Here is a 10,579-nt window from a genome sequence, read left to right on the forward strand (position 1 = left end):
TAAAAAAAGATCGCATACAGTACGAATTCATTAACAACACAGTGAACACAACAATGCAGGGGTATCCGCGTATATCTCTCAATAACAACAATATAATATTACATCTAACATCAATTTACCTGTACAAGACATTCTCCGTTTCTACATAACATAGTCTGAATTTGTTTATTGTGAAGTGTTTGTACAGTTAAACAAGACGCGATTTATTCAACCATAGTCATAATAATCATTGGTTGTTTGTTTACAGTGTGCGGAAGCCGGTGAATTTACCTCATTTCAAACATGATTCGACACAATTCTAAGTAAGTAGTCGTTGGTCAGAAATCTATTTTGATTGGTCACTGGTCATCAATACTTTACTCTGATTCGTCACTTTAGTAACAAGAGGCGGGCTTATGCGGTCAGCGTCAGTTCATCTGATTCGCGCTTGTGTTTAGACGTGGTTTGTTGCTCTGAAATAAAATAAAGGTTATTTTTTCTTCATCTGAGTTGTTGATATTGTTAGGTAAATGGATTAAAACAACCGTTTTGAAACTTCTGTTGCTAAGGGAGGAATGTATTTAAACACTGAAGGAAGGTAAAGGTACATTTCTGATGTGACTATTTTGACTATTTGAATGACTATTATGTCGAGGTAAAATGACTATTTTATGCAAGAACATCATTGGACCCAACCGTCAAATAGTAAAAGCGAATCCCAAACAGAGCGTAAGCATTACGATAAACACATAATAACTCAAGTGGCCACTATCAAAAATACGTTTTTAGTTGTTTGCACTGTTATTATTTTTTAACACATTCCAGTAATTTGCCAGGCAATGCACCCCACAGTACCATATCAACAGATTATTCCAGCAGCTGTTAATTTAATACTGTAAATCAGCCAATCCAATTGCAGATGCTTGAGACCTAGCTGAGTTTTTTAGTCTCAGCCTCATAGCAGACCCATAATCACACAAATCACCTAATATATTTGTTTTATAATCGGACAACAAACAAACACAGAATTTGATGATGAAGCTGATTATGACAGAGGCTTTTCTGTTCACACTCATACTAATGTTACATTTGTAATCACTGTCAAATGAAGCTTTCATCGTTTCAGTAGGATTAAAACTAATTCTTTTGAGAACGTGGAAAAGAACGCCTTTTTATTTTCCAAAGAGCAAACTCCACCCACAAGTTATTATGTTAGTAATGTGTCTGTTGACCTAGAAAACTAGTCCTACCTGAAAATTATGATTTACTATAGTTAATTGTGGCCAAATAATACTAAATAAATGAGCAATTCATGTGAGAGCTATAAGAATATTACAAGTTTCACATTTCTGCTTATAGAAACTCTGATGCACCTGCCCTACAGACCTCCATTGTGAGCGCATGATTTTTGTTTGTTTTTATAAACTGACATGAGTACAAATTGAGGTTAAGTTGAATTTAACCTGAAAGACATCTCCAACTGCTGCACCTTTTGCTGGAATTTATTTTTATTTACTTGATATTTATACGTGGGTTTGTTTGAGTTCATGTGTGGCAACTGAACAACCTGCCAAAGTGTTAAGGTTATATTAATTGCAGGTCTTGGGCTGAAGAATTTAGCAGCTGCATCCTAATGGATGTAATGTGAAATCCCTCTAGCTGACAAATCTATTAAAGCACCAATTTACTTTCCAGAGCTGCTGTAGGTGATATTTATGATGCAAATGTACGAAGGGGAGACAGAGCTGACAACCAAGTCATTAACAGTAAATGTATCTGCATTTGCATTTTGAGTGTCTCGGTTTAAAGATGATTTTTAGACATCCTGAGCTTTTACCTTTATATTTCCCTACAGACCGAGCCGAAAGAAGGCCTTTAATGACAACCTATAGGCCATAATGGTGGCTTGCGACAATGAGTTTAAAGCCAGTCTTCTCACTTCGGCAGGCTTTTAAACGGCAGCTGTATTCAAGGACGCTCATTTGCATATTATCACTTTACAGGTTTAAAATAATACTGTAAAAAATAATAATGTCAAAAGTCTGCAACCATACATACATGAAAATATAGAATACAAAAGTTTATTTAAAACTGGAAATGAGCGAAATGACCCATTGTTATTATTATGTCTAAAATTTTCCAATATGCAACAACTGAGCCAAAACCAGATGCACATATTCAATTGTCTAAACACATAACAGATGATGATATGTTGAAAACAGACATTAAGGCAAAAACGTCTCAAACCCTGCTAGGCTGCTACCATCAGGTTTTACACAAAATGTTGTGGTATTTGTTGAAGTCGGCATTTCAGTCAAATGAAGTATGTTAAATAACAAAATAACAGCACTGGTGGTCTCAGTGATATTTTGGAGACCCCTATATCACCTAAACACTTTCCATTTCACTATCTTCTTCCATAGACAAAAATAAATAAAGAACAAAATTCTACATAGTGAATGTGAAATGAACGAGAAGAACTGAAAAATACCCAATTCTACATTACCTTCATTCGCATGATAGTTAAGGGGGTTAATTAAAAAGCCAGAACAAAGATTCACGAGCTCATTAGCTCTTTCAGCTAAGCTTGGAGAAATATTAGAAGAGCCTGAACTTCGTGCATAAATAAATAATGGTGAGGGCTGCTTATGAGGGCATCAAGGTCCCCAGCCCCATATTAGCACTCAAGGGGCTATGCATCCTGATAAAGCTCTATTCCACTTCTATTGTGACTGCCGGAAAATGAAACATTCCAATTACCAAAGCATTGTGGAAATGAGAGAAAGGTTTTGCTGTGCTCTTAAGGCAAATACAACATAATATGAACGTAAAGTAGGTTTCGTTTTTTATTACATTTGTATATTTGTATAGTCATTGTGTGATTTAATAAATAAAACTCGGACCATAAACTGTGGCGGATGCGTTCCGCCTGTTCCTTTCCTGCGATAATAAATCTTTGCAATGTTGCAGGTGTACAGCTACCTGATCGCGGGTTTAGTCGAGACATTATCATGTTATGAGAAGCGCAAAAAATATAAAACCTATATTAGATGCCAAAGATAATTCATGACAGCAAAGTTTTAGAGAGGTGGAAGCCATAAAGAGGAAAATCTGTTTACCTCTAGCTATCAGCCTTTGTTTGGCATTATATTAATCAAAGTGTGAAAGTATGCGAGCCGCAGTATGACCTAATTGACAAGTGCAGAAACTTCATTAAATATGAGTAAAAGCGTCAGAGGTAAATCAAGGCAGTAGGCATCTGCTGTCATGATGAGTGAATACGCATCAGCTCGCTGCGGTGATATATGTTAGCAGGGTTTGTGAAATGTGATCATTATGTATGTGCGATCAAAAGCAAGTCCATCTCTCGCTCGCTCACAAACACGTTCTGTCATGATTGTTGCATGGCTCTGAAGAATCAGCTTTGATCCTATGTTCATGAGCATGTTCGGTTTTTTGCATGTGCCTTTCAGCATATAAATGAAGGCCAGTGAGAACACTTATTGATCATTTCATGAACACGGGCGGAAAATTCTCACTTCTGTATGTGCTGGTGTTGTGCATCATTAAAAACTGATTTGAACTAAATTGAGTTTTATCATTGGTTTGAATTACGGCAGATAAAAGAATGACGGTTTAAAATTGAAATAAAGAAAGTCAAATGGTGCCATTTTTATAGAATTAAAATTCTGTAAATGGGCAATTCTATGAAAATGTCATGAAAAGGAAAAAATCAAAAAAGGTTAACCAAAGGTTTTCACCATACTGATGGTTTAAATATGTGCACTGTAAAAACAACTAGTAAGATTTACATAATTGTGTGTGTGTGTGTGTGTGCGTGCGTGCGTGCGTGCGTGCGTGCGTGATATATAAAGTGTCATTTTCATTTGTTGGGTATTATTGCTTCCGGTTTGAAAATTTGAATGAACAGAAATCCGGAAAAACAGAAATCCTTTTTTGTCACACCCATACCACATGTATTTTTGCCTCTTTTATAATAGAAAACTTTCTCTTAAACTGATGTTTTTCTGATTTCCATATACATGTATGCATTTGGCAGACGCTTTTATCCAAAGCGACTTACAGTATACAATACATTGCATTGTATTATACAGTTTTGTTTCTGACTGTGCAATACCCTGGGATCGAACCCGTGACCTTGGCATTGCTAGTGCCATAACCACTGAGCCACAGGAAAGCTGTTGTCAGTAATATATCATCAGAGGCAAAAAAAGATCAATATATTGGTAATATATGCATTCTCTGAGAATTTATATTTCAAGTTTTGTCTGAAAATTTCACATCCAAAACGCTGGAATTGCCCAAATTCCTCTACATTTTGTCTTTTCAAGTCAATCTTGTGGGGCACACGTGTATTTTTACACCCAACACACACACACACGCATGTCTGGTTTACTATCTCCGTGGGGACAGTCCATAGGCGTAATGAGTTGTATACTGTACAAACTGTGTATTTTATCCCTTATCCCTAACCCAACCCCTAAACCTAAAGATCATAGAACACTTTTTGCATTTTTAGATTTTAAAAAATGTATACGCTTTTTTGCCCGTGGGGACCTCAATTTTGGTCCCCACGGTGACACAAGTCCCCATGTGTTGGTGTGCATTCAGGTTTAGGTCCCCACCGGGATATACAAACATGAACACCCTCACACAATATAGCAAATATTCACAACATTTTTGGTTTGAGTGTTGATTTTCATTTTTAACAGTATTTCTCAGAAATTGTTTAGATGAACCTATGACACCTTTAATTTTTTGCTGCTTCAACTCTTCAAGAGTTTTCTACTACTTACTGGAACATGTCTATAGGGATTTGCTCCCATACAGACACAGAAGCATCAGTGAGGTCAGGCGGTGATGTTGGGAGATGGGGTCTGACATCAGTGTTCACATTCATCCCAAAGGTGTTCAGGTCTGGGCTTTGTGCAGCTAGTCAAGTGTGCTTCCACACCAGAGTCAGTAAATCATTTCTTTGTAGAGCTTGATTTGTGTACAGGGGAATTGCTGCTGGAACACAGTTTCTCGAATGCCACTGTATGGAATAGCATTTACATTTGGCTTCACTGAAAGTTCTGCTTATGTCAAGGCGATTTATGGACACATATTTTTGCCTATCCCAATATCTCAGGTCGCTTGATACACCCCGGACAGATGGTCAGTATACATCGCAGGGTGAACACTCTTACTTAAAAGACTGTGGCATGACTTAAACGATAAAACTACGAAGAATTGCGGTAATGAATTTTAAAATGAAACTTTCCAAACCTTACATAAAGTGAAGCACAGATTGACTTACAATCTCTTTAAGCAACTGATCCAATACATATTGAGTGATTTCTGCTTAATGGCATGAGTGCATGAGCCCCAAAAGATCTACATTAAAATCAAGCTTTGGTTTGGATCGCTCCGATTAGGATCTCACTCAAACACACGTGCTTTTGTTTCCGTGCCAGATTAACTGTATTTGTTTCCATAGATAACATCAGACAGTTAAGAAAAGGAAATTATAAGCAAGTCATCTTCCAAAACGAGAATAGTGGTTCTGAAAAAAAATGTTTCTCCCACACGCACAAATTGGCTTTTCTGAGCGTGCATGGGAGGATGAGTGTACTGAAGCAATCTTCAGCGGTGATGATGAGGGTCTAAAACAGGGGGGAGGCTCATAAAGTCTGCGGGGGGTCTGGTGTCCAGAAATCCCCGCAGGGGTCTCGGTTTACTGCTCGTGTTGTATCTCTGCAGTGGTCTAAGACGATGTCCTGCATCAATCGAAAAGCTGTCGGCCCGGATGACCTTATTGCACTGCGGGACAGACAGATCTCGTACCTCTTTATCTGCAGCCGCGCTCTGGGTTCGTTGTGCCTGTTGTAACTCCAGTCTGCACACATCGCTCTAGAAAGGCAATGACAGAATCGCCTGAGGAAAGAGAGGCTGACACACTAGAAATAAAAATCAAAAGTGTACATTTAAGTTTAACAGAGATGGGGAATATTGTGTACAATTTAACAAAACACATTGTTTTATATAGTGTTTGTTCCCATTATCTTTATTCCGAATGTGTTTTAGCAATTTACGTAAGTGTCTGAAATGGTTTTTCTTTTGGACTGGGTGAAAACCATGTGGCCAACTAGCTATTTAGAAATTGTCTCAGAGTACTGTTGTAGGTAGTGTTGTCTTTACAAAATCGGGCCAATACAGTCATGACAAGTTATCATTTTGACAAATTTTACTAGCCTATAAGGATACGTGAGTGCTTTTGACAATATATGTCCTGGTCACATGGTTTCCCAGCAGACAGAGACTTCGATAAATGTTTCTGGAACAAATTTGTCCAGCTCTCCGCAAGTGACCAAATTTTACTCTGGTCAGGGTTGCCAGATCTGTATAAAATATTAAAATGGCTTATCAAAACTATCCCAAATGACACCAGCCCAAATATACAACCGTGGAATTAAGAGACCATTCCACATTTTAATTCAGTTAGCATTTCTAGATGTATTATGGCCATTCCAGTCCAATGTCTGTTGAATTTCAACCTCAGGAGTGACAAAGTCATCCAACAGCAATGTGAACGACTGACAGCATGACAAGACACATGAAAACTGTTATAAAAAATCAAGGTCATCACATAAAAACTAATCTCAAACTTTTCCTAAATACATGTAGAAATATTACTGTTGTATTGCTTAAAAGTGCATGAACTTGAAAAAATCTAGAGCATCTTTTCTGTTATTTTGACCCGTTTTGATTTTCTGCAAATAAATGCAAATAGAAACAATGTTTTTACTTGACATTTGGTAGACATACTGTTGGTAGTTCACAGAATAAAACAAAAAAGATCATTTTACCCAAACTCATACGTGTGGAGTATAAATAGTACATTCAGAAAAACTTAAATGCTCTTTGAAAAGGTCTTTTTTCCACGGTTTCTTTCTGTGTAATCACTGTATAGTAGTAATTAGGAACACAGTTTGTTTTCATAAATGATTTCATCTTACCTCACCAAATGAGAGCTGATGAAGAAAATTTAGTTATACAATTCTGTGGGAAAACCAAGGACCTGGCAACCCTGGCATTGGCTCCATTCGGTAATGAACACCCACTTTGATACAATCCAATTAAATCAACAATAAAATTGATTTAAAATAAAAACTGCTAAAAGTCCCACCCTACATTTTTTTTTTTTGTAAAACTGACTAATATAGAGAAATATGTTTGTAAGCCACAAAAGTGTTACACAAAGTGTACCGACAGAAAACTTTTTACAAGTACACTAAGCATACAACAAAGCTGTCTAATCCAAGATCTTAAACCGTGCCCTTAAATAACCTTTAGAAAACAGCTAGCCTCTCTGTAATTGGCACCCATCTTCACAAAGCTGTAAATGCACCCTTACTCCGGCTCTTTTTGATAATCGGCACCTCTAAACTTCATCACACTGGTGACCTTTAACAGTGTTTGTTGCGTGCATGTTAAACCCAAGATCTTCTGCCTCTCATGCCGATGCTCCAGTGCGGAGCTCTGAATAGTGTCTCTTCAAGTCTAGCCTTGGAGGAATCAATAACTATTGATTTTCTTACAAAGTTCTGTTCACTCTCCAGGGCCGAGTCAGAGGAATGGGACAAAAGGGATGGAAACCACTGGTGAATTACTGAGGTAACCTGCTGCACTGAGGAAGACTGAAATAATTGATTGCAAACAAGAGGAACACGGCACAGCAGACGAGGTGGGCACACGTAAATGGCATCATACGTGCACTTTAAACAGCTGGTCGTAGTGGAGCGTGTATCTATACTGTCTACCTCCTGTTGTGTTGCCTCCAGACATCTTGTACGACTGTACGAGAACAAGCAAAACAGATGTTGCCATGCACTATAAACAACAAAAGGTTAGAATGATATTAATATACCAGACATTCAAATTATTTTACAATAAAGGCTACAAATTAAAGGTTTCCAAAAGGTTATTTTTCAAGCTGTATGGTTCCGTAAAGAACCTTTAAGTGTTCTTACAGCAAAATCGCCAGTGTTAAAAAGGGTCAAATTAACTCTCACGGTGTTTATATAATCCACGCTGTGAGAGTGTGGATTAAATATACACTGTGAGTGTTAATTTGACCTTTTTAACACAGTGTTTCCTTTTTAACACTGGCGATTTTACTGTATGCAGACAATAAAAAGCTATGAAAAATGGTTTGCTTAAGAGGCTTTTGCACTATCATTTTAAATTGTTACAAGACATAAACACACGGAAAGCTAATGCTAGTGGCATTTACTTGTCATCTTTGTTGGCACATTGTGTTCTTTTATCCGCTTTGATGATACTGTACATAGCACTGCATTGTTGTATTTCATCTCTTAGTCCTACTTTAGGCACTTTCAGTCGCAACTTATCTACATTCTACATTTATCACAAAAGCCACAAAACAGCTCCAATCATGGTGTCCTCAAGTTGTTTACATTTTTGAATGCCGCGCTTGTGAATATGTACACCGTGTCTACACCGGACGCATCCAGTGTGGACAAAATGTTTAATTATAATGGGTTCTAATGCATTCTTTATGTATGAACACAAATGAACACCAAGATTTTTAGTGAATAACTCAATCTTATCTCATGGGAATGAGTCATTATTTTACGCAATCGCTAATTTGCATGAATGCGTACGTTGTGAATCGTACAAAAATGTAGATTACTAGAAAAAAGCAACACTGAAGCCCCGCCCCTAAACCTAACGTCACTGGCGTGAAAGCAATCGTCTTGCAATTTACGAATGAGATCGTACAAATTCATAAATGACATAAAAGCCAAAATTAGCCACATCGGGAAATAGTTACGTTTTGCCATGAAATTGTGTTGTCTGTTCCTCACTCAAAAGTAACTATCGCTTAGGAACACTTCAAATAGAACACAAATATACTGTATCAGAGCTTGACACATTGATTTGCATTCTGTGAAAACGTCCAGCATGACCATTCTACTTATGTTCACCTTTTTTTTTCAACAAAATAAACTCTTTAGACAAAGTGAGGCTGAGTAAATAGTGACATTTTCATTTCATCCAAACTGACCTTTTAAGAATCCTTCTGGGTTTTTTTAGATAAATTTACAGCAATTATTGTTGATTGTATTGAACCGATTCTCTTATATCCGTGCCTCTAATGAGACAGACGCATTATCTTTCTTAGCGCAGTCACAGCTAGAGGTCAACATGCACACAAAGGAGGCCTCCGTTGATTGGTATTCAACACATTTTTCCATCCTTTCGGCGTCCCTCTGCCCTTGACTAAAGGCACGGCACAAACGAAAAATTTGCATCTCAAAGGTAAATAAGCATAATTTGACGGTCTTGTTTATTCGCACTGCCTTCGCTGAGGCTGGACGTGAAACAGTTGGGAGCTTTTAGAGGCTTTCTAAAAATGGGCTGTTCCTTCTGTCGCCAATCTTGCTAAAAAATATATCCCGAACATGTGCGCAGGGCTTACAAGGCAGATTTAAGGCTTCCGGTGCACGGGTCTTGTGGGATGCGGACTGATGGCACACACAGTAGTGTAACACTGTAGGGGAATGAAAGGAAGTGACATGATATCACCTGTGGGCTGAGCTCTAATGGCCAGTGAATGACTCTTACAGTCCCACTACTAACTGTCAGAATTAGCTCATACTATCAGGTCTTCGTGTGGCCGGGAATGAATCGTCGATCTCACTGCAGATACAGGCAGGATAAGAAGCAGAGAAATGGTTTATGATGGGGAAACCAATGTTTTAAATGCGCCTATGATAAAAAAATGCCATCTAGCTAGGAAGTGCTGTATGTTTTGACACACAACCAAAATTCACAGAATTTGGCGATCAACAAAATTTCTAGGTTGGAGTTTGGAAATCTCAAACTAACAGTAAAGAGGAAAGCTTTCAACCTAATGGCAAACATAAAATGCCGCCAAGAATGGAAATGTTACCGATGAGACTCCTCCAATCTGTAAATCGTTTATGGATTAAACTGTATAAGAAGTGCTTTAAGTGAGCCTCTTCTAGAGCGTGTAAATTAATATCGCAGATGTTAAATATTCAGCAGCGCGTTTGCACTCAACACCCAGAGCACTTGCCAGTCCTCAAAAATAGCTGCTAATGATAACACTACTGGAAAAAAAGGCAGGCTGTTCACGAACACAAAAGGCTGTCAGAATAACAAAGGGGAAAAGAGAGATGCTGATGATGCTGTATTTAAAAAAGGCAAACAGAAACGGAAAAGAGAGGATGTTTGAAATGCAGTTCATGATATTAAGTCTGCTGGTGCCTCCGAACACCATCAATGCAGTTTGCTTAGCGACGGCTTTCACCTCTGCCGAGCAGTGTAAAAACCGAGTGTAGTTAAGCTTAAAGCAAACAATAAATATTCTAGTTGTCTCCTGGGGTTGGAGATGCTGAGGGAGGGATGAGCCCTCAAAAATGTGCGTTCAGGTTAAGGCGTATATTGAGGCCTCAAATGAAATAACAGCCTACTTTTCTCTGCAATGCACAAACGTTTTGGCTGCTATTCAAGCGATCATGCAGGACAACACGGGCGGTTTGGATGAGAA

The sequence above is a fragment of the Triplophysa rosa genome, linkage group LG11, assembly GCF_024868665.1.
Source record: "Triplophysa rosa linkage group LG11, Trosa_1v2, whole genome shotgun sequence".
In the NCBI taxonomy this organism is placed as follows: Eukaryota; Metazoa; Chordata; class Actinopteri; order Cypriniformes; family Nemacheilidae; genus Triplophysa; species Triplophysa rosa.